Here is a 25,930-nt window from a genome sequence, read left to right as displayed (position 1 = left end):
GTTAAATAACTAAATACACTTCTATGGTTATGAACTGCTTTCAAATACAAAATGCTTTTGCTTTCTCAAAATAATGTATACAAGAAAAGATTGCATAACTCAAAACAAGATGAACACATATAGTTTTAATCAAAACTAATATTTATGTGACCTGAAATCTTGAGGTTGAAAATGTAGCCATTGATGTTTATTAGCAGATTGTCTAGTTCTTGCGAGAAAACTTACAGAATGTGGAAGAGTTGAACAAAATATATTTTAAGTTACTTTCTGGTCTAAACATTATCTAAGAATTTAATGCTATAATATTCCTAGTAAATATATGATATTAAAATATTAATAGTAGGCTGAAACATATTGGTTAAGGAATTTAGAGGATGATACTGAAAGTATCAGTAAGTGAGAAAAGTAGAAACAAAGTAAAGGAAACACAAGAGTGAATGTATTATGCATCATAAATATGACTTCATTATTTTACCAGGGGCTGTTTTGTTTTCAGACTACTAAGACAATAATTTTAGCATCCAACTGGAGTCGATGGAAATCTTTAAAATATGCAGGTCTCTATTTCCTTCAATGTTCATATACTTTTTTTAAACTTGAAAATTCTTGTGGTGATTTATAAACTCTGCTTTTCCTATGACCTCCAGTTTGAACAGCATAACTATAAAAGTATTGCTGCCTTTAATACATTACTTCTCCTGATTATTTTTCTAAAATACATTTTAGATTTAAATTTACATCATTCTTATATTAGTCCTATTAAAACTTCTGAATGAAGTAACTTTGAAAAACGCATTTTCTACAATACCTTAGAAAATGTTTCTAACTCTAAACTTAATTCAATTTCTGTTGCTTATGGTCAACTTCAAAACATAACTCATCATTAGCAAGCTGTGTAACCTCAAACAAGTTTGTTAACTCATATACACCCCAATTTCCTGCTTCAGATTTCATGTTATTTAGCAACCAAAATTAATGTATCCTTCAGGTGCATTAAAGATTCATTGTTGTCGCTGCTAGGTCTCCTCTCACTATAGTGGCACAGGTTTGATCCCTCACCTGGGAACTTCTACATGCTGCAGTTTCAGCCAAAATAATGATGATAATAATGTATCTTAATGTTTTGGCATAAATTCTGCCATGAGTTTAATATGATCTAAATACATTATCAACATCATTGTTATCATTCTCATTGTCACTATTTCAGATTTTATCCAACAACAATCATGGTGTTAGGTGAAAGAAATCAGAGAGCTGGAGCCACATTCACCCACTTGGTCTCAGAATATCCTGACCTCCAGGTTCCTTTGTTCCTGGTGTTTCTCATTATCTACACAGTCACTGTGGAGGGGAATCTGGGCATGATCATCATCATCAGGACCAGTCCAAAACTCCACACCCCCATGTACTATTTTCTCAGCCACCTGTCCTTTGTTGACTTCTGTTATTCCACCAGTTACACCCAAACTCTTGGAGAACTTGGTTGTGGAAGACAGAACTATCTCCTCCATCAGATGCATCATGCAATTCTTCTTGGCATGCATATTTGTGGTTGCAAAAACATTCACGTTAGCAGTGACGGCCTATGACTGATTTGTGGCAGTTTGTAAGCCTTTTCTCTACACAGTGGTCATGTCCCCAAAACTCTGTACATCATTATTGGCCAGACTGTACATGTGGGGTATAGTTGCTTTCTTGACTCTCACCTATTTCTTCCTGGTGTTGTCCTTCTGTGGGTCTAACATCATAAATAATTTTGTCTGTGAGCACTCTGTCATTGTCTGCATCTCCTGCTCTGACCCCTCGATCAGCCAAGTGCTTTGTTTTGTCATCACCATATTTAATGATGTGAGCAGCCTTGTAATTATCTTCACTAATTACATTTACATTTTTGTCACTATCCTAAAAATGCCTTCTGCTGGTGGGCACCAAAAAGCCTTCTCTACTGTGCCTCCCATCTCACAGCCCTCACCATTTTCCATGGGACTCTCCTATTCCTTTATTGTGTACCCTACTCCAAAAACTCATGGCTCATAGTTGAAGTAGGTTCTATATTGTATACACTGGTGATTTCCAGGCTGAATCCCCTGATCTACAGGCTCAGGAATAAAGATGTGAAAGAGTGTCAGGAAATTAATGGATCACTTCATACAATGTTGTCAAATATTGTATTTCCAAAATATTGTATTTCTAAAAGAAAAGTGACCTATTACACAGAGCACTGTTCAATGCTTCTAGTAGAAATGATTATTCAAATCATGTAATCAGCTCACTAGGTTTTTAAATCTATAGTCATAAAACAGTTATTTGATCATTTGGTTTCTACTCAATTCAATGTTTAGTAAAAGATATGTAAATCATACATGAAATAACATAAATTTAGTGGGTGAATAGTTATCTCCCCAAATGTCCGCTTCCACCCAGAACCTCAGGATGTGACCTTATTTGGGAATAGGATCCTTACAGAAGTAATTAAGGTAAGAATCAATATGAGATGAAAGTGAACCCTAGATTGAATACATGTGTCCTTATAAGAGAGAGAAAAGGACACACAGATGTACACAGGGATGATGGCATGTGAAGATGCAGGCAGAGATTTCCCCTTTTTTGATACCCACCAGGGGGCTCCAGAAGCCACCAGAATCTGAGGATGCAGGGAATGATTCTCCCCTAGCATCTTTAGAGGGAGTACAGCCCTACCTGCCCTTCAATTTCAAGCTTCCAGTCTTGAGAACTATGAGGAAATAAATTTCTGTTGTTTAACCCCCAAGGCTGTGGTCATGTCCTACAGCAATTCTAGCAGTCTTATGTAACAGTAAATACCAGGTCGGAAAATCTTGGAGTAGTAAATCATTTTTTTAAAACTATTGCTCCATTCAATGTAATATGAACCTCGGGATTAGAGAGGAATTCTGAAAAGCTGTAGCTGACTTAAAGTGTGAATATGGGAGAATTAGCAATGAGAGCCTGGAGGCACTGTCTCTAAAATCAGGCCAAGTTCTTTACTCCTTTCTTCCTAAGGTCTTCCTGTATTTTATTGTAATGTAGAAAGCGATGTTAAACATGATGACTCTGAATTTCAAGTAAAAGTGTGGATTTTATATCTGTAGGGATTAATGAGTGGAATGGACAAAAATGAAACATTATTACTAATTCCACATATTTCACAGACTGTGTCAAACTTGATATTGTAATTTCTGTTTACAAATACCATGAGTATCATAATATGTTTCAAAATAGTTTCTATAATTATTGTTTTGATTCTAAAGGTTAATCTTTAGAATCTTTAATTAACTACATGTTTTACTTGCATGGCATGGATTCATGTGCTGGACAAATGTGGCAGGATTACATTTGTTTTAATTGAAATATCCTATAAATTGATTATCATTTGTTGATCTTAACCCAGTGAGTGACTGAGTTAGAATATAATGCAAAATATCATCTGTTTATCTCTTGCTGACCATAATCTGTATCACAGAGGGTTCCCCATGATATGTACTGTATAGATGTGTGATATTGCTGTTCCACACCAACTTAGTGGTCAAATAATGACCACATCTCCAGAGAAGATGAGTTGGTCTCAAATAAAACAGTTAACTTTACCTAGTACTATAAAGGCATGCCACCAACACTTGTCTGATATGTGAATAGGTAGGCAACTATAAAACAAAATAAACAGACATCTTACTTTTAATTTTTCTTAGTTAAATGAGGTGTCCCACATGACTACCATAATATTCTGACCAGTTACTAATGTACTGTATTGTGCATTTTCCAGATATTGCTAATCAAAAGCTGGTCTTCACTCTGGGCAATGAAATGAAAATTTTCAGTTTTAATTCCATCAGGATGGATTGTATATTTTTTTCTCTCTATCTTTAAATGGCTGCACCCACAGCATATGGAAGTTCCCAGGCCAGGAGTCAAATTTGATCTGCAGCTGCCGGCTTATGCTATAGCCATAGCAACATCAGATCAGAGCTGCATCTGCAACGTACATCACAGTTTATGGCAACACCATATACTTAACCCACAGAGTGAGACCAGGGATTGAACCCACATCCTCATGAACACTATGTCAGGTTCTTAATCCACTGAGCCACAATGAGAACTCTCTGGGACTGTGTATTTCTGTGTATGTGTGTGGTACTGGGGTATAAAATATATAGAAACTTATGACAAAGTAAGCACTGTCATTCATTCATTCCTCTTCAGAAAAATCACTTTATTACTTATTTTGTGACACACTGGCTTGTGTACAGAAAGAGAAAGACTACTCTCTGGATTGTATTTGTGAATAAAAGAGGAAAAAAGTGATAACAGACAACATAGAAAAAAGTAGCAAAAAGGTGCCTGAGTCTATTAATTTATTTTTATTTTGCCAAATCACCAATGTTTCCATTGAGTCAAAATAATCATTGATTTTAAAACTTTATTCTTCATGCAATTCATCCAGGTATATGGTAAAAATCAGATATTGGTGCTGTGGTCTGTGATGGGTCCTAAGATTCCTCATTTCTAGTAGACCTCCAAGGAAGCAATGCAGGTGTTACAACATTGGACCAGGCTCTGGATAGTAAGAATATAAACAGACATTTTTATTTGGGGTAAAATTCAACTGGTTTAAACTCATATCTCTTTGTGTATTGAGTCATCAGAGACTCCCTTATGTGAACTCTTTTCCCTTTTCTGCCATTGGCAACCATTTGAATAACTATTAAACCGATTTAAATTATGACTGAAATAAAATAATGTTATTTTAAAAAATTTTTAAATTATTTAAAATAATGTTATAATTTCACAAACTTTATAACAAGCTTGTTTCCTTAATGTGAATTTTTAAATGATTTTTATTTTTTCCATCATTGTTGGTTTACAGTGTCCTATCAATTTCTACTGTACAGCAGAGTGACCCAGTCACATATATATATATACATTCTTTTTTTTCACATTAGCCTCCATTATGTTTCATCATAAGTGACTAGACACAGTTCCCTGTTCTATACTTAATGTGAAATATTTAAATTAGAGAAATAAAGTCTTCATAATCTTGTGGTCTTAGTACTCTCCCTTTTTAAATTTCTTTGAATTTTTAAAATCTTTGCAGAAGTCAAAAAGGCAAGAAACAATCAAGCAGGGCTCTGTTTTATATTTTAAGAACATTGGCTTTTACTTTAAGTGAAATGGGGACATATACAGTGTTTTAGAAGAGTGAAATGACTCAGCCTAAATTTTAAAAGCAAAACTGTCTGATATTGAGAACAAATTGTGAGGGAAGAACAAGGATAGAAACAAGAAGCATGTTAAGAGGCATATATAGTGTACAAATGATGATGAATTCTTCTTCTCTCTTTCCTCCTACACCAAACAGGATACTTTTTTAAAAAACATCTCAGTTTTAGCAGTGCTGATCTATAATTGCTTCCTGTAAAAGGCTCACACAGTTGCCCTGTACCTGGTGCTATGTTCCATCCTCCAGGCTTGATGCCACAGCTGAGGATAAGCTGTTCCCTACACTCATCCTCTCAATTGTATTGCCTGCACTGAGTCCATCATAGTTAATAGGTTTTGTATGACTATTCTGTTGCCCTCCTGCATCCTGTTCATTTTATCCAGGTAAGGTGTTTTACTTTAGCCAACTCCAATGAATTATGAAAGCTCATGGTCATCTTTTCCTAGTTTTCCTTTTTATCCTTGTCCTAGAAGTCATTTCTGCCTGTAGGCATCACAGAGTCTTTCCCACCTGTGTCTTCCACCACCATCATCGTTTCTCTCCACAGTATGCTCAGCTCCAAATACTCATAGGGAATTGTTCAAGGAGGGTCTGTGTTTTTATACTGTGCTAATCCCCGTGCTAAACCCCCTGATGTATACCCTGAGAAAAGTGTTTACCTTAACTATGCTTATTTATGTGAATGCTTTTGCTATAATTGAAATGTGGAAGATATTTCTAGTCTAATTTTAAGTATTTACTAGTAGTTGGATATCCTATAACTACTTAACTATCTTGCAGTAGTCAGAAGCATAAAAATGATGCTTCCATCACCAATGGTGTCTCTATTTAGGCTTGAGAATAGTTTTTAAAAATGGGTCATGTTTAATTTAGACATCCTTCTTTTTCAGAGTTTAATACAGATTTCAGAAAAATTGAATAGTTTATTAAGGAATTCAGTTAATATTTCAGGAAACAATGGTTCATTTGAATTACTTAGACTCAGAAATTCAAACCTTTAGGGTTATAGATATAATTGATAAATAATATCCCTAGATTAGATAACCCTGGTTCAACATGGAGGTGAAAGTTGTGTATAGCTTCAATTAAGTGCCAGAATACTCCTGGATCATTCCTTGTGTTTCTGGCTAAATTCCTCTTGGGAACTGGCCAAGCAGTAACACTGCTTATTGCAAAGTTTGAAATAATAATGTGTCACTACCAGATTTCTTGACATGTAAAACCTCAAAAATGGTTAGGATTCATAAATAATTATGCACAACCCACAAGAAAAACTGTCTGAAATGTGTAAGTGCTCTGCAAAATATCTATGCAAAGCTCTCTGTAAGCAGAGTTTCTATTAATAATTCTTTGGAGTTACTTTTGTGGCTCAGCAGGTTACGTTCCCAATGTTGTCCCTGTAAGGAAGCAGGTTCAATCCCTAGCCTCAATCAGTGGATTAAGGATCATGCATTGTTGCAAGCTGTGGCATAGGTCACAGATGCAGCTCAAATATGGTGTTGCCATGGCTGTGGCATAGGTTGCAGCTTCAGCTCCAATTCATCCCTTGGCCTGGGAACTTCCATAGGCTGTTGGTGCATTAAAAGAAAAAATGAATTCTTATAGGAATTCCCACTGTGGTAGAGCAGGATAAGGATCCAACATTATCTCTGTGGCAGTGTGGGTTTCTTCGCTGGCCGGTGCAGTGAGTTAAGTACCCAGTGTTGCCGTAGCTGGTGCAAGTTGCAGCTGAGGCTTAAGTATGATCTCTGGCCCAGGAACTTTCATATGCAGCAGGTGAGACCTTAAAAAGAAAAAAAAAGAATGCTTATAGAAGTTGTTCTCTCTTGACACAATGAAGAAACTTTGTGGTTTCAGAGCAGACAAGCATCCCAAAAGCAAAATAAATGTTACCACGTTAAAATTAAAGCATATTTCATTGAAGAACATGGGAACATTAGAAATAGAAGCCTCAGATGAAGATAAAATTTTTGCAACATATTTAACAGACTAAAGATCAATATCTACAATTAATATCTGCTAAAGATAAATATTGCAATATCTATGAAGAATTAAATAGGAAAAGGCAACAAAGAAAGTGATAATACTGGGGAATTATATAAAAAATTGTCTTCCATTTTTCATTGTGTATCCTCCAAATATTATTTTCTGTGTATATCATGATTTGAAAAAAAAGAGGGCAAAATCACTGCTCTGGAGAAACTCAAACACATATGGACAAAAAGAGATCTACAAAACTCTTCAAGGAAGTTCCCTTGTGGTGCATCAGATTAAGGATCCAGCATTGACCCTGCAGCAGCTTGGGTCACTGCTGTGGCATAGCTGTAATCTCTAGCCTAGGAACTTCCATATGCCTTAGGCTTGGCCAAATTTTTCTTTTTAATGTTCAATTGCATATAGCTTATAATTAAACAAATGAAAATAGCATAATAGATATTTCAAAATAGTTATGTTGAATATCATACAAGTTAAAACTATGGTATGAAAAATATACCATTTAGTATAAATATCATTTTTAAATAGTTAAAAAGTACAATGAAGGAGTTCCCTGGCAGCCTAGTGGCATTGTCACTGCTGTGGCATAGGTTCAGTTCTTGGCCTAGGAATTTCTGCATGCTGTGGGCAAAGCCAAAATAGAAGTGCAATGAATACTCTATATATGCACACATGTATATTGGATATGGATATTAATATATGAACCAAATAAATTATATCATGGAAATGAAAATCACCATATTAAAGATGAAGTTTGCATTGAGGAGGGAGAGGGAAATGACACAGCTGCAAGTTATGAAAAGGGCTTTGATATGCAATCTAGTTTCTAAAAAATGAGCAACCGTTAATTTTTTTTTCAGGTCAAACCCTCAAGAGCTTTAGAGGGAAAAGAAAATTCTCAGTGATCCCAAAGGGAGATCATTAAAAGAAACAAAATATCTTTTTCTAGGAAGTAATTACATTTCCATGCTCAGGGAGCTTGGAGTGGTAAAACAACCTGTCTTCACATGTAGTTTGCTTGTTTACAACCAATGTGACATATTTCTCTTGTGTAAATCCAAAATTGTTGAGACTTTTATAAGACAAGAAAATTCACATGAAGAAGGTTAGGAGGTATTGCAAATAGTAAATGGATCATATTAAATGGTATATTGGTAAATAATAAAAGAAACTCTAGAAAATTAAATTTAAAAAGAGCTTTTTAACTGACCTTATTATTCAGTGTTCTTAAATTTTTAACTCACTGAAAAAAACTATAAAATCCTAGCTAAAAGAAGAGTGTCACCTTGATTTACAACATAGTTATAAAGTTCTTTATCTTTCTCCTAGAAGAACTAGATTATTAATTCCAAAAACATATGAATGACCAATATATACATGAAAACATGCTCATCATCACTAATCATTAGGGAAATGCAAATCAAATCCAAAATGAGATTATCATCTCTTGTACCTTTTGGAATGCTTATTATCTAAAACACAAAAACAAGACAAAACAATTAGAGAAAAGAAATGCTAGCAAGTATTTGTTACTGGCAAGGAAAAGACAGAATCCTGGTGCACTATTGGTGAGAATGTAAGTTTGTATAACCATTGAGGAAATTAGCATGGAAATTCCTTTAAAAAAGGTAGATAAAAATGTAGATAAAACTACTATGATCCAGCAATCTCACTTCCAAGTATATATCCAAAGGAAATGAAATTACTATATCTTTTTTTTTTCTTTTTTGGCTGCACTTGAAGCATATGGAAGTTCCTGGGCCAGGACAGAATCCAAGACAAACCAGTGACCTACACTGCAGCTACAGCAATGTCAGATCCTTAACACACTGTACCGCAGCAAGAACACTTTTTTTTAAATCGCTGTATCTTTTTTTTTTCCCCATTTTTTCAAAGCGCCACCTCTGTATATGGAAGTTCCCCAGGCTAGGGGAAAAATCAGAGCTATAGTTGCTGCTCTATGCCACAGCACAGCAACACAGGATGTATGCAACTTACACCACAGCTTTCAGCAAGGGATACTTAACCCACTGAGTGAGGTCAGGGTTCAAACCCACAACCTCATGGTTCCTAGTCAGGTCCACTACCGCTGAGCCACAGTGGGGATTCCTAAATTACTATATCTTGAAGAGATATCTGCACCTCCATACCAAATGCAGAATTATAAATGATTGCCAAGATGTGGAAACCACATAATTGTCCACTAAGGATGGAATGGATAAAGAATTATATAAAGGTGGAAAAAGAGTTAAGAATTAATCTGTTCTCGTTATTCATTGGGGCAGATGATACATATAGAAGATTTAAAAATCAAATAAGAATAGAAATAGTAAATTATTTTAACAGCAAGTCCAGAGGGGGAACAATATTTCCTCTTAATGAATAGTGTTGTCCAGTACTTTGTGGGCTAAATGAATGAAGATAAATAAACACATGAATATACAAATGTATAAACGCATAGTATATACACACCTACATAAAATGTCTTCACTGGGTAAAAGTAGAGGATTAATATGATAGATTGAAAAGAGATTCCAAAGACACCCAGGCTCTAAATCCTGGAATCCGTGACTGTTACCTTTAACCAAAAGGGACTTTACAGATGTGATTAAGGATTTTGAGATACGAAGATTATCCTGGATTATCTGACTGAATCCTTAATACAACTATAAGTGCCTATATAAGAGAGAGGAAGAAGGAAATTTGTTAGGGAAGTGATGGAGATGTAACCTTGGGAGCAGAGATTAGAGGGATGCAGCCATAAGCCAAGGAATGTCGGCAGCCACCAGAAGCAGGAAGAAGCAAGGGATGGATGTCCTCTGGAACTTCTAGAAGGAACCAGTTTTGCAGACTCCTTAAGTCCCAAAAGATTCATACTGAATTTCTTGCTTACTTCAAGATAATAATTATGTCGTATTTTAAACCACTACATTTGTGGTAAATTTATTATAGGAGTTGCAGGAAAATAATACAGGAATCAGTCTTTCTAAATATAGAAACCTTAAAAGATGCATAAGAAACTAAATACATATGACCACAACTTAATACATTGAGTAATCTCTTAGCCAAAGAGATGGGACAAGAACATCACAAGAAAATCAGAAAATTACATAAAGTGAGAAGAGGAGTATGTTCCTATTCAGTTCAGGACATTAGGAACTTGACCTCTGTCTAGGAAAATCATGGGGAAAATGGAAAATGGTTATCATGTGGATGCCTCAGGAGATTTTCCTTAATCCTATGAGATGTAAATGAGGTTACATTTATATTCAAGGTGGGTAATTGTATTGTTTCAGAAAACTGGCCCATGTAAGCCCAAATTTCTTTCTCCACAGTGTTGATGTAAATCTTTCTTGAAATGCAAAATGAATTCATATTCGAATATTATTCAAAATAGCCTAGAACACTTTTCAAAAACTTATTTACCCATCCCTCCAAAAAAAAAAAGAAAAATGAAAAGAAAAGGAGGACAGCTTAACAGAATTTACAAAGTAGTTTTGTGAGCTATATAGAGAGAGAAATTTGGGAGTTCCCTTCATGGCTCAGTGGTTAACAAATCTGACTAGCATCCCTGATGATGCAGGTTTGATCCCTGGCCTTTCTCAGTGGGTTAAGGATCTGTCATTGTCATGAGCTATGGTGTAGGCTGGCAGCTACAGCTCTGATTCGACCCCTAACCTGGGAACCTCCATGTGCAGCTGGTACAGCCCTAAAAAGTGCAAAAATATGAAAGAGAGAGAGAGAGAAATCAGTTTAGCTTACTAGGTATTTTATACAAATCAAATGAGAGAAGAGATCAGTGATGTGTTCAACCATGAGGACAGAGAGGAACACAGTGTAGTATTTTTTTCTGATTTCAATTGGACAGAAATCAGCTACTAATGGTTCCATCCTACAGAGTCCCGTTAAACACAGAGTAACTTACTGTGAATTGATTTGTATTCTATGTATAATAACTTACACAGAAAACATATCTCGACTAAATACTTTCTAGGAAAATAATCACGTCAATGTGCACACTGGGTATAAAAAATGCATATTTGTTCATACAAATTTTGGAAAGTTATATCTGATTTTTGTCATTTTTTGGTAAATGAGAAATAGATCCATAACAGAATAGTTTAATATACTATGTATTCAGGAAAGAGACAAATCAAAATGCAAAGAGAATGATGCAAATCAACTTCCAATTGTGAACCTCATTAGATATATACAATGTTGCCTTTTTTTGTCTTTTGTCTTTTTAGGATGCACCTGAGGCATGTGGAGGTCTCCAAGCTAGGGGTTGAATGGGAGCTACAGCTGCTGACCTATACCACAGCCACAGTAATGCAGGATCTGAGCCCCACGAGCAATGTATACCGCACCACAGCTCACTGCAATGCTGGATCCTTAACCCACTGAGTAGTGCCAGGAATAAAACCTGTGTCCTCATGGATACCAGTCAGGTTCGCTAACCACTGAGCCATGATGGGAATCCCAATGTTGCTTTTTCTTAGTTTAGTTATTAGTTCCAGAGAGCGTCTCAATTATGTGCAAGCAAAGCCTAGTAGTCAACTTGAAGCCACCATTATTCTGTGTAATTTCAAAGAAATTCAGTCATTAAAATGGTATAGGAGACATGCCATTTACTTTAATGACCTGTTTTGATGCTTCTGGGGATAAGTTGCCAGTGATCCTGCAGAGTTTGAGTCCCCAGGGCTACAGAGGTCAATGTAAATACTTGGTGCCCAGGAATACTCAGTTTCCATAGAAATGCAATGGGGGTGACCTGCTTCTCTGAAGCAGCTAAGTTTTTCAGGCTGTTTATGAAACAGTAAGAGTATTATTTTCTTGATATTGTAACTGGGATCTTCTTTAACTTTACTTATGTTATGTCACTATAAATGCTATCTAATACTGAGTCCAATAATAATAAAGACACAAGCTAAGAGCCATGCAGAATTGGCTTCCAGACCACTGGCCACCATCTCACAAAGATTAGGATAAACTTATGGGCTGGGAATAGATAATAATACATATTTCTCTATATGTACCTTAAATTGATAGATAAGCTTTCACAACAATGAGGACTTTTTTTTTTTTTTTTTTTTTTTTAGTGGCAGCAACTGCAGAATGTGGAAATTCACAGGCCAGGGGCTGATTCAAGCCATATTTGCCATCTACACTGCAGCTGTGGCAACACTGGATCCTTTAACCCACTGTAATGGGCTGGAGATTGAACCCACACCTCTGCAGGGACCTGAGCCAGCTGCAGTTGGATTCTTAACCCAGAGTGCCACAATTGGAACTCTGGGAACTAGTTACTTCTGAAGGAATTCTTACCTGACATATCTTGAGACCTTGAAGAGATATCTATTCAATGACTAGGGCTGCAAGATAAGAGAATTCATAGGCTATAAATCCTGATAAAGTGTACACTCTATTCAGAATTCAAAATGAATGAGCCATTGTCCTCCTCAGCATCTGAAATATTCCATGGGAAGATTAGACATTAATGAACAAAAGGTGCTAAAGTAGAATTGCTATGCTCTGTTCCTAGATTTTTCTAATTTACCTTACCCTTAGAAGAGAAACATATTCTCTGAAAGACATGAATAGATTTGTGCATACAGGCAAAATATACTAGCAATACATGTTCTTTGTGGCCAACATTGTATATGTTTTCTTAGACTCTTTTAATATTTTATGCATTTATGTACAAGTGTTTTCTAATAGTTATGTACATGTTATGGTATTAGCTAATGGGTGAATCTCTACACTATAATAAGATAAGTGTTTCCTATGGGAACACCAATTTCAATGGGAAAGTGAAGACATTTCAGAGACAAGACTTTGGTCTATCCTCAGCATGTTCTGTATGGAAGAAACTAGGATTTAAGAGTAATAATTCTATCTCCTCATTTTCCTTTGTCTACTATAAAAAGTCATGACACTTATTTCTGTAAATCTTCTCATTGTCAAGAGCAGCTCCCATTCTCCACCCCTTCTTTTCAAAGGCCTTATGCTAATGGCTTCAAGAAACTTGAGTATGGAGACAGTCTTTGCCTTCTTGGGTTTTGCAGATTTCCCAGAGCTTCAGATTCTTCTCTTCCTCATGTTTCTGATGATGTATATTATCACCCTGATAGGAAATCTTGGGTTGATAGTAATCATCAAAATTTACCCCAAATTTCACATCCTTGTGTATTCTTTCCTTAGTCACCTTTCTTTGGTTGATTTTTGTTACTCTCCCATTGTTACTACCAAAATGCTTGAGAACTTGGTCATGGCTGATAAAGGCATCTTTGACTCTAGCTTTATGCTGCAGTACTTCCTGTCCTGCACTGCTGTGGTAACAGGGTCCTTCTTATTGCAGTGATGGCCAATGACCACTTTGTGGCCACTTGTGATACCCTGCTTTACACAGTGGTCATGTCACAGAGGCTCTGTGCCCTGATGGCTGGGTCATACCTCTGGGTATGCTTGGCACCTTGATACTCCTTTGCTATGCTCACCAACTAAACTTTTCTTAACATAACATAATCAACCACTTTTTCTGTGAATAACACTGCTATCATTGCTGTCTCAAGCTCCAATATACACATTCCCTACCTGCTATTCTTTGGCTTTGCCACCTTCTAGGAGGTGAGTACACTGGTGATCATTCTCACACCCTACATGTTCATTTTTTTCACAGTCCTAAACATCCATTCTCTTGGTGAGCTCACCTGTGCCTCACACCTCACCTGTGCCTCACACCTGACTGCTATCATCATCTTCCATGGAATCATCCTTTCCCTCTACTGTGTGTCCACCTCCAAAAACCCTCAACAAAATGCAACTTATAGCACAGCTGCTGCAACACTGGATCCTTTAATCCTCTGTACCAGGCCAGGGATCAAAAGCATGCTTCCACAGAGACCTGAGATACTGCAGGTGGATTCTAAACCCACGCCACAAAGGAAACTCCAGGGAAGACAATTTAATAAGTGTTGTTGGGATAATTTAATAGACATATGGGAAAAGATAAAATTAATTCAATTCCTTATGCCTATATATCAGGATAAATTAAGGTTGCTGGGTGTATCAAGTCATTGTTCTGAAAATTAATAAATAAATGAGATAAATATTTATTCTGTCATTCCTTCATAAATTGTATTTCAAGGTTACCCAACAGCTTATGAAGGGAAATTCAGACGAAATACAATAAAAAATGAATAACCCCAAGCTCCCAATCCCTCCCACTCCCTCCCCCTCCCATCAGGCAGCCACAAGTCTTTTCTCCAAGTCCATGATTTTCTTTTCTGAGATGTTCATTTGTGCTGGATATTAAATTACAGTTATAAGTGATATCATATGGGATTTGTCTTTGTCTTTCTGACTTGCTTCACTCAGTATGAGAGTCTCTAGTTCCATCCATGTTGCTGCAAATGGCATTATGTCATTCTTTTTTATAGCTGAGTAGTATTCCATTGCGTATATATACCACATCTTCTGAATCCAATCATCTGTCAATGGACATTTGGGTTGTTTCCAGACACAACTTCTTTTTTTTTTTTTTCTGTCTTTTGTCTTTTGTTGTTGTTGTTGTTGTTGTTGCTATTTCTTGGGCCGCTCCCGTGGCATATGGAGGTTCCCAGGCTAGGGGTTGAATCGGAGCTGTAGCCACTGGCCTACGCCAGAGCCACAGCATCGCGGGATCCGAGCCACATCTGCAACCCACACCACAGCTCACGGCAACGCCAGATCATTAATCCACTGAGCAAGGGCAGGGACCAAACCCGCAACCTCATGGTTCCTAGTTGGATTCGTTAACAACTGCGCCACGACGGGAACTCCGAGACACAACTTCTGATTTCAAGGAGATCCTGCTGAATAGCATTGAGAACTTTGTCTAGATACTCATGTTGCAACAGAACAAAGGGTGGGGAAAAAATGTAATTGTAATGTATACATGTAAGGATAACTTGATCCCCTTGCTGTACAGTGGGAAAATAAAAAATAAAAAATAAATAAAATAAAAAATAAAAAAGAATGGGGGATCAAGGCAGTGATTTAAGTGGGTATTCAAATCATTAAGTGAATATTTGGTGGGGAATGTTAAAATGAAGTAATTATGTTGACAGTACTTGAATCTGCAAAGCAGACTAAGCATTACTAAAAGTCAGACAAGCAGTTAACACAGAGCTCAAAATGTGATGCAACTGGCAGAAATCAGAACCACATATGAAGAAACCTTGCCTAGAAGAAACTAAAAGATTGAATCTGAACTAATAAAGCTTCTTTTTTAAAAATCTATTAATCTAGGTATAGTTCCCTGTGCTACATAGCAGGATCTCATTGCTTATCCTCCCCAAATGCAGTGGTTTGCATCTAATAATTCCCAACTTCCCATTCTTGATATAATAGTTTAAATAATTTGTTTAGGAACAAGTCAAATGACACCAAAAAAGTGACAAGCCAAATATAGATTATGAAGCATTCTACAAATGACATGATTTCTCAAAAATAATTATCTCAATACATACACACAAGGAACTGCTACATGATATATAGAAGATAATATTACATAATGCTGGAACAGTTACCTGATAAAGGGAATCTAGTACAAATAAATTTGTTTGAATCTTGATGTAAAAATATATCTTGATGACACTTGTGGAAGTTTAAACATAGATGGTGTATGAGATTATATTAAGACTATGTTATTATTTTTTAAGTATAATTTTGGCATAGATATTTAATCAAATTCTTACTTCATTTGTGGCTGCACTTTTTATAAACCACTATTAATGAATTAATTATTTTGGCAAGTGGATTGGTAGAGAAACACAATGTCCTACAAATATGATCATATTTTAAACAACTCCAGTTTATTGAATTGAAACCAGGAATGCACTGTCCTTGGAATGTCCTGACTCTTCAGGACAAAGAACAATCTACATACTCTCATATTCTAAGGCTGCACACAGGAATTTCTGGCCAAAAAATACATATGGGACAGGAAAAAAGTGTTGGAAGCAGTTCTCATACTTATGTATTGGGGCTCTAGCATTGGCTTAAGTACTTTTTATTTACTTGAATAGTCTTGAAAAGACTTAAAGTCTTAATTTCTTTGTGATTCATCACCCAGATTATTTCTGTGGAGCTGCAATTATTTAACAATAATTTATTAATGAAATTGTGCTGCTGGGAAAGTTCTTTACAAGTGTCATCCTATATTTTGTTATTGTTCTAAGAAATGCCACTTCTTAGTGGAATAAATACATTTTTAAAAGACACCCATAGATATTCTCAAATAATTTTTCTCTTTTATTCTCCTGCTATAACTGTCACCCTGAAATATCCAGTATATATATGTTTATACCCTTTTATAAGCCACTATCATATACTAGTATATATAAAGTGAAAGATTTAGAAAGACTGGAATATCACCATAAGCTGCAGAATTACTGACATGCATTTTTTTAAAGCTGATTGTCTGTCTGAAAATAAGTTATATTTGTTTGCCATTCCCTTTGCCCAAACTCAACACTCCTCCACCAGTTATCTGTATAATTTTCTCCCTCACTTCATGCTCAAAAACACCTCAGAACACACTTGTCTGACCCCCCTATTGAAAATGACAGCTTCAATTATATATATTTTAACATTTATAATTACTGGAAAATGACTGCTATATATATTTTTGTGTGTTGCCCATCAGTTATAAATTATTGACAAAGAATTCTTTCTCTTTTCCCCTAAAGTCTAAGAACCTAGCTCCAAGTAATAATTATACAACTACAGATGTTATAAATTCATTTGAGTAATTAAAAAATTTCAAAACATAAAAATAAATAAAATAGGAATTTAATAAATGAATGAATGGATAATTATATATCCTTATTTTTTACTCAATATTCTCTATTGCCTGTGATATAGCAATTAAATATATCTACTATTCTACCCTTTTAAGAATCTTGATTAAAACAATGAAGGGTTTAAGAAATTTAACGTATTGTTGATTTCATCAAACCTTCCCAATAGCTTATTCTTCTAAAATGGTATTATTTTATGTGTTTTAAATACAGTTCATCAAAAACCTAGCAATGTCATATTTATATTATTCAATTTATAGATAATGGCAGTATATAAATTTCAATACTATTTTTATATTTAATTTAAAAAAACCTGCTTCTTTTTAAGATAAACAGATAAGCAAAGCAACTTTCCAGTGAGTGGATTGCTCAGATAATATAAAGGGTCACTGCCAATGATGCTCTTCATAGATTTTGTTTATTTTTTCAGTTATTTGACTCTTTCCTTCAGGGGGTATATTCTGTGACAATAAGTTCAGTGTGTACTAACATCAACAACAAAAAAACACATGCTAAACAAATTTCATCAAGATATTAGAACCTCATCTGAAAACATCATTATATTGACTGAAACATGTCCAAGCCCATTATTTTCCACAAAAAATTTATGGACGGATGGATGGATAGATAGTCTTTTTTTTTTTTTTTTTTTTTTTTTTGCCTTTTGTAGGGCTGCTCCTGCAGCATATGGAGGGTCCCAGGCTAGGGGCTGAATCAGAGCTGTAGCTGCCAGCCTAAGCCAGAGCCACAGCAACATGGCATTGGAGCTGCATCTGCGACTTACACCACAGGTCACAGCAATGCCAGAGCCTTAACCCACTGAGCAAGGCCAGGGATTGAAACTGCAACCTCATGGTTCCTAGCCCAGATTCATTAACCACTGAGCCATGACAGGAACTCCAATAGAGGCTTGATTAAAGCCAAGTTCAGGCTCCATGGAAAGAAATATTTCACAGTCTTCCTATGTTTAAGGTTTTGGAAGTCAGATATCATTTTTCTAATTTGTATAATTCACAGAGTAGTAAGAGGACTCCTTGCTTTTAAAAAATGAAAGAAAATGGGCCAGCTCTGCTGCAGGACTGAGAACCAGATGCTTGGTCCACAGTCTTCTGGTCCTGCTGTGAGGTGGGAGTACTTAGCCTGGTGTTCTCTTCCCAAGGATTCTGAGTTCAGATGCTTTTCAGACTCAGACTCACGATGGTATGGGGTCCTGGGTGATGTGGTTTTGAAGAAACAAGCTTCAGGCTGGTGGCCACAAAGACCATGTGTTCATATATGTGACCCTAAAGACTGGCCAGCCCAACCACCAGGTCCTGGATGGTGCCCACAGGCTTGCCACCTTCCCAGGCTGGGCCAGCATGCTGGAGCCATACCCACTGGTGATTGCCAGGGGCACAACATCCTGTGGCTGCTGCAGCTTCCAGGGCACTGGCTCTGAGTGGCTGTGGAGGTCTAACTGTGGAGCAGCAGATGCTACTCTTCCTGGAAGAGTTCCAAGGCTGCTCAGATATGTACCAGTGCACCTGATGAAGGTCGCCATCTAGGGTCCAGCAGGTGGGACTGTGCAGTGGTGCTTCATGCACAGCTTGGCCACCTACCCGCCCCAGGGGCTACAGCTCCCACACCTGGAAGATAACAACTCAGAGGGAGCACTGGCTTCGCTATAATCCGTGGGAAAACAGATGAGAAGTGTGGGGAATAGGCAGCGGTGGCCCCAGAGCCTGATGGTTATCTGTTTAGGCTGGGCTGCACTCTATGCCAAAGCCGCCTAATGCCCTTTGAAACAAAATTTGCAAAACTCTTATCCGTGTGGGGGGAAGCGGGGGGGGGGGAAGGCAGTGCTGAGGAGAATCATTTTCAATGGTGGCTGATTTCCTGAATAATCTTGATTGACATACTAACAGAAGGATTGTTTCCTGAAATCTATCTCACTGGTGCTGCTTGATTGCATGCTGCTCAAAGAGCATCAAGGGCTTGAATGTGTCAGATGAGAAAAACTCAGGATTTCAATCTTCCTAAGTGACTACTCGAAAACGCATATGTTACTGTGCTTTTCTTAACATTTGTTTTCTGCTTTGCTGTAATCTGAAGATAACATTTAAAATGAATGTAAAGACTGTTGCAGCTAGATTTTAGCAGCTCTGCTGTATTGATTCTGACCTGTAGCCCTGAAAAAATTGTAAAAGCTGATTTAGATGTCTCAATGTAATAAAAGAACTTCACAAAAAACATGCACTATTCTAGGGTAGTTTTGAGTATAACACTATTCTTCATAAGTTTCAGATCAAGTTTATGCAGAGATTATTGAAAATTATTATTTAAAATAACACTAGATGTTTCAGAAAATTTTAAATAAAATAAAAATAAAAATATAAAGAAAAGGAATAGTGAGGGTGCTAGTTGAATAGGAAACACAGAAACTCTCCCCAATCTCAGGAGATTCTCAGATGGATCAATTTTAGGGAAAACTGCATAGGTTTCTGAGAATTTGGAAACAAATTACCTGGAGATAATTACATTTATGAAACTCTTGCAATACTTGGTATATCCAAAGACAAAAAACACAGGCTGGTTTTTTTTTTTTTTTTTTTTTTTTTTTTTTTTTTTGTCTTTTTTGTCTTGTTGTTGTTGTTGCTATTTCTTGGGCCGCTCCCGCGGCATATGGAGGTTCCCAGGCTAGGGGTCGAATCGGAGCCGCAGCCACCAGCCTACGCCAGAGCCACAGCAACACGGGATCCGAGCCGCGTCTGCAACCTACACCACAGCTCACGGCAACGCCGGATCGTTAACCCACTGAGCAAGGGCAGGGACCGAACCCGCAACCTCATGGTTCCTAGTCGGATTCGTTAACCACTGCGCCACGACGGGAACTCCTATTTTATAAAGTTATTTAACATTCAAAGTGCAAAATTTTCTCTGAAAGACCCTGTGGTGTTATGCAAGTCTAATAAATCATCCCTCTCTTCTGTTAGCCATTGTCATATTAAAAGAAGGACAGAACCTCACTGTACCTCCATCTGGATACAATAACAAAGAGAATTTTACAAAAGAGGGTAATCCAAATGGCCAGGAAAAAGAAGAAAATATATCTAAGTAACCAGTAGGGTGCAGATGAAAATGAAATGAAATCTATTACACATTCTTCAGAAAGATGAAGTTAAAAAAAGACTATATCACACGTGTGGAGTAATGGGAGCTCTCATCTGAGGCTGGTATGTGAATGTTCTACACCATTTTAGCAGACAGTCTGCCTTTATCTAGACAATCTTATTCCTAGGCATGCACAGTAGAAATGTATATATCTGTGTGCCAGGGGACATGCCCAAGAATGTCCATTTTTGCATTACTGAAATTAGAATGTAATTATGACTGTAATAATTTCACACAGAGGAAAACCAAGTGATAAAAATGAAGAAAAAAATTACATACAAGATGGATGAAGCTTATTGTTGAGCAAAACAAGACATAATCATAGTGTAAGTTAAAATTAAAAGATGGTATTTAGAATACACATTAATGTAATTTGTCTATTTTTCCCTCTATTTCCCAAATTTCACTTAATGAACATAGTTTAAAATTTTTTAAAAAGTAATTTATTTATGGCATGCTTCTATTTCTTTTTCCTGAAACTAAGTCAGAAACATGAGTAACTTCTACCTAAAAACTCAACATCATCATCGACAGAAAAATCATTCAAGATTAGTGATACTACTGAATCATTTTGGAAAAATGAGTCAATATTTCCAAAAATGGACATACCTAAAACCACATCATATATAATTTTCCAACATTTAAAACAAATATTAAAACTACTATGAGGTATCATCTCACACATGTGAGAATGGCCATCATTAACAAACCAACAAATAACAAATGCTGGAGAGGGTATGGAGAAAAGCATACCCTACTTCACTGTTGGTGGAAATGTAAATTGGTAAAACCACTGTGGAAAACAATATGGAGGTACCTCAGAAAACTAAGTATAGAACTACCATATGATCCAAAAATCCCATTCTTGGGCATATATACAGACAAAACTTTCCTTGAAAAATATACATGTACCCATATGTTCATTGCAGCACTATTCACAATAGCCAAGACATGGAAACAACCCAAATGTCCATCGACAGATGAATGGATTATGAAGATGTGGTATATACACACAATGGGATACTACTCAGCCATAAAGAAGAAAAAAAATAATGTCATTTGAAGCAACATGTATGGAACTAGAAACTCATAATAAATGAAGTAAGTCAGAAAGAGAAAGACAAATACCATATGATATCAGTTATATCTGGAATCTAATATATGGCACAAATGAACATTTCCACAAAAAATAAACTTTATGGTCTTGGAGAACAGAATTGTGGTTGTCAAGGGGAGGGGGAGGGAGTGGGATGGTCTTGGAGTTTGGGAATAATACATGCAAACTTCTGCATTTGGTGTGGTTATTCAGTAATATGTTGCTGTACAGCATAAGGAACTATATCTAGTCACCTACAATGGAACATGATGGAGGATAATGTGTGTGTGTGTGTGTGTGTGTGTGTGTGTGTGTGTGTGTGTGTGTGTGTGTGTGTGTGTGTCTGGGTCACTTGGCTGTACAGAAGAAATTGAGAGAACACTGTAAACCAACCATAATGGAGAAAATAAAAAACACAAATTAAAAAATCAAATGAAAAATAAGTTCCTTCTTTGGTTAAGAGGCACTGAGTCACAGCAAACCAGGGTTCTTATTGCAAGCACTAGAATTAATTTGATAATTTTAATAATTTGGATAAATTATAAATCTCATATTTTAAAGGCATTGTATAGCTGTGGGAGAAAATAAATAGATGACAATATCAAAATTAATGCTCATTAAGTCAGAGAAAGACAACCCATGTGATTATTCACACTTAGGTGGCTTACAAACTTTTGAAAGAACAACATTGTTGCAAAATCATGTTAAAGAGGTCACAGCAGTCCTTCTGGAAAAAATTAGGCCTCTCAAATTCTCACAGATAAGGCTCCACAATACAGGCTCAGTCAATGCCTGAGAAACAGAGAGTCGTGAAAGCTAGCTATTAGAAGTATCATGAGCAGAAGCCACCTTAGGATTCAGATGCTGAATATAGATGTGGAATATAAAATAATTTGATTCAGTATATTTGTCAAACTGAACATATTACTAAAGAGCAGGAAATTATTTTTAAATACCCTGATTTTCAAAAGCAGTACTAGAAAATTTAGCAAATATTAAAACTCACTGTAAGGGTTTAACAGCATATTTAAAGCAAGTGAAGACAGAATTAGTAATTGGATGATTACATTTGAAGAAATTATTTAGAATCCAATGCCGAGACAAGAGGTTGGGGCAATGTCTGTAAGAAAAGAAAGTAGCCAAGAATTTCCAGAACTAAGGAAAGAGGCCGGCCCAGACACCTATAAGACAGATACCAGGTAGGATAAAAGAAAAAACTTAATAAAGATCTAGGCATATTATACAAAATTACAGAAAGTTAACAATGTGCAGGCAAACCTGTAAAAACAGAGATATAAGCCAAGTACCCTTCAAAGGGATGGCTAACACTGGACTTCTAAATGGCTAAAATGAAAATCAGAATGCAGAGAATTTTGTTCTAGAGAAAATACTGTTGTCATAAAATTGTATTAGTCATATTTTTCAAGAACAAAGATAATTTTTTCAGAGGGACAAAACTAAGAGTTAGCTACCCACTGTCTTTTACTGAAATAAATATTAAAAGATATACTTTAGGCAAAAGGAAATTGAGATGATCTAAGAAGTCAAGAAGAAATAATGTCCAAAATGTTTAAATGTGTGTGGTAAACTAATAAAGCATTGATCATAAAGATCATAGAAATGGTATCCTACAGATGCTCACAATGTGTACATAGAACACATGATAAATTAGCATGTAACTGAAGTGTTGAGGTTAGTGGTGAGCTTTCTACAGCGACTAGTTTCACTAAGGAGGGGATGAGTGACTTCAGACTTTAATAAGCAAGGTGGTGTATTAAAATTTTTAGAGCAATAAAAGAGCAGTCAAAAAGAGCAACAAACCCAAAAAAAATGGAGAAACCATCATCAATCCTTAAAAAAAATGGAAAAAAATAAACACAAACATTTACAAAAGATGTAAGGCATAAAATATCTTGTAGTAATATTTCAAATGAGTGTACATGGATGAATGCTTCAAGTAAATCTCGAAAATTTTAAGGAAACGTCAGTTTGTAAAGTAACAAACAAACCCTGAAAACACAAGTATACAGAAAATGTTGGAAATAAACATTTAAACAAACTAGATGACTACTGACCAAAAGAAAACTGCTCTATGAACATAAGACCAGACTTTGAAACAAAGACTGTAAAGAGGGTTCCTTCGGAATGTTAAAGGTTCCAATCATCACACATAGTGTCATGTAATCACATCAAAATAGACAAAGCAAAAAGTGAGATGAACTACAAAGATCTGACATTCCATCATCAAAGTGAGAGCTTTTGCCAAAAATTTATAGATGGTGTAAGCACACACACAAAAATTACTTTACTTAATCCTGTATTTGATTTGAATTAATTAAAAACTTGATTCAGCTGAGATGTATATAAAACTACACTGAACTGCAGGATACATATTCTTTTGAACCACACGAAGCCATTTTTAAAAAATTTCTATATAGAGGCAGTAAAATAAATAAGGCTTTTCTTGTTCATCCCTTCTATTCAGCACTGTACTGGAGGTTCCAACCAGTACATCTGGCAGGATAAAAAAAATAAAATCCAAAGGAAAACATAAACTGTCTTTAATCAGAGGTGATATGTGTATGCAGAGAATTTAGAAGAATCATAAGACAATGTTACACTTAAGTAATATACAAAAATCAATTAAAAATAAAAATAATTTTAATAAATATAACAGCATCCAAAAATAAAATATCTGCAAATGTCAAAAGATGTTAGACAAATTGTATAACTTTATTAATATATTTAATAAGAATTAAGGTACCATATTCATGGATTCAGGATTCAGGATTTATTATCATAAATATTATCATAATATTATGATATTTAAAATCATAAATATTAATTCTCACACAAATTGATCTGTAAGCTCAATGTGGTACCAAAGGAATTATTATCATAAATATTAATTCTCACACAAACTGATCTGTAAGCTCAATGTGGTACCAAAGGAAATCCCAAAAAGGACCATGTGTATTTTGAGAAGCTGATTCTAAAAGGTTTATCAAAGTCTAATTGTCTAAGAAACTCCTGAATTAGAAGTTGAAGGTCCTTATCTTACCAGATCATGAGTGATTGTAAATCTATAGTAAATAAGTCAGTGTAATATTAGCACAGGGTCCCTAAATTAACTAAAAACATATAAAAGAAAGCCTAGACAGCACAAACATGAAGACTTAATTTATGGAAAAGTTAACAGACTAAAATAAGGACTTTTCCAAAAAACGGTGCTCAAATAATTGATCAATGAAGTAAACAAACAACACCAAAAAAAAAAAGAAACCACAAACAAACCCCCCAAACCCAAGACAACATGACTGTTACATCTCACATTACACAAGTATACTATTACAGGTATACCATATGTTTCAAAGTGAAAGACAAAAACCACATGGCTTGTCAGAAAACATGGGCCAATATTTTCAGGATCTTGGGAATGAGGGTGTCAGAAGATGGACTTGACACAAAGAAAGTGGAAAATACTAACCCTGCCAAATGCAAGAGGATGAGAAAAGAAGCTGAGAAGACACTTATGTGCAGTATATGAAGTAACTGGCCATGGGCAGCTGTCCAGACTACATTAGAACTCCTACAGGCCAGTTTTCAAAAAGAAACTATTCAGTAAACACATTTACAATGACTTGAATGGGAAATTTACCAAAACCAAGAAGTACCAGAAAACATACAAAACATCCCTGGTAAGTGACAAAGCCCTTATAACATGTCACACTACCATGTAGGCAAAAATCTCTGTCAGTGTGGGTGAGAATACAGAATAAATGTAACATTTCAATGTTGCTGTAGGTACAGCCATGCCATTCTGCACCGTCCATTGGGGATGATATAAACATCCTCCTGGGCATGCAGGCATCCTGCCCCTGGGCAGGCACTGGAGGACGATGCTCACCCACACAGCTACAGGCACCTCAAGTGGTATTGGGACATGTGTTCATCCAGGGCAGGATGAACAGACCACAGAGCTGTGCAAGCAGCACCACTGCAGACAACAGCATCCAGGCTCAGAAAGACATCATGAGTACAAAATGGGTGCACAAGATACAGGGCGGAGGGAGATATTCCATTTATGTGGCTCACAGATAACAAGTGCAGCAGAAAGCCAGGTCATGGTCTCACAAAGGGCACCTGAGAGTGGGGTTATGAGGAGATTGGAAAGGGGCACACAGGTAAGGGTAAAGCCAGTGGTCAAGTCCAGTGGTGTGTACACATGTGTACTTACAGGTGCACTGAATTATTCCTTATAATCTCCATGTATCTTATAAATATCCTTCAAAATACTTATTTTATAAAAATAATTTTTTAAAACTTTACACCCTTCAGAAGTGGCAATAGTCAAAAGGAAATTCATATCCAAATAGAGACAACTCTATAGCATAATTCAGTACATATCCATAGGTGTGCTGAGTTTCTAAATATAAAAACAAAAGAGGAAAATAAAAAGCAGTGCACTGGAGAATGATGTTTAATTATATGCAATTGTTTATTTAAAATAATTTTCCAAGTTTTCCCATAATTTAACAAATCTTGCTTCATTTTATCCTCTCAGACAGCTAAAAACCAACATTGACATTTTCTCTATTTTAACTACCATAT

At 36.0% G+C, this 25,930-nt stretch overlaps 2 pseudogenes; both read left to right on the top strand.

Moving 5' to 3' along the window:
- The first annotated feature begins 1,226 nt into the window (after positions 1-1,226).
- On the top strand, positions 1,227-2,205 carry LOC146398919 (olfactory receptor 5D3-like; annotated as a pseudogene).
- Positions 2,206-13,241: 11,036 nt separating this feature from the next.
- LOC102166372 (olfactory receptor 5D14-like) lies at positions 13,242-25,420 on the top strand (annotated as a pseudogene).
- Positions 25,421-25,930: the final 510 nt, after the last annotated feature.

Source organism: Sus scrofa, chromosome 10 (assembly GCF_054392235.1).
Source record: "Sus scrofa isolate SSC_HxYL_T2T_F1_AM1 chromosome 10, Sscrofa_HxYL_maternal_Yorkshire_Landrace_v2.0, whole genome shotgun sequence".
NCBI classification, from domain to species: domain Eukaryota; kingdom Metazoa; phylum Chordata; class Mammalia; order Artiodactyla; family Suidae; genus Sus; species Sus scrofa.
This window is presented reverse-complemented; position numbering and strand designations above follow the sequence as displayed.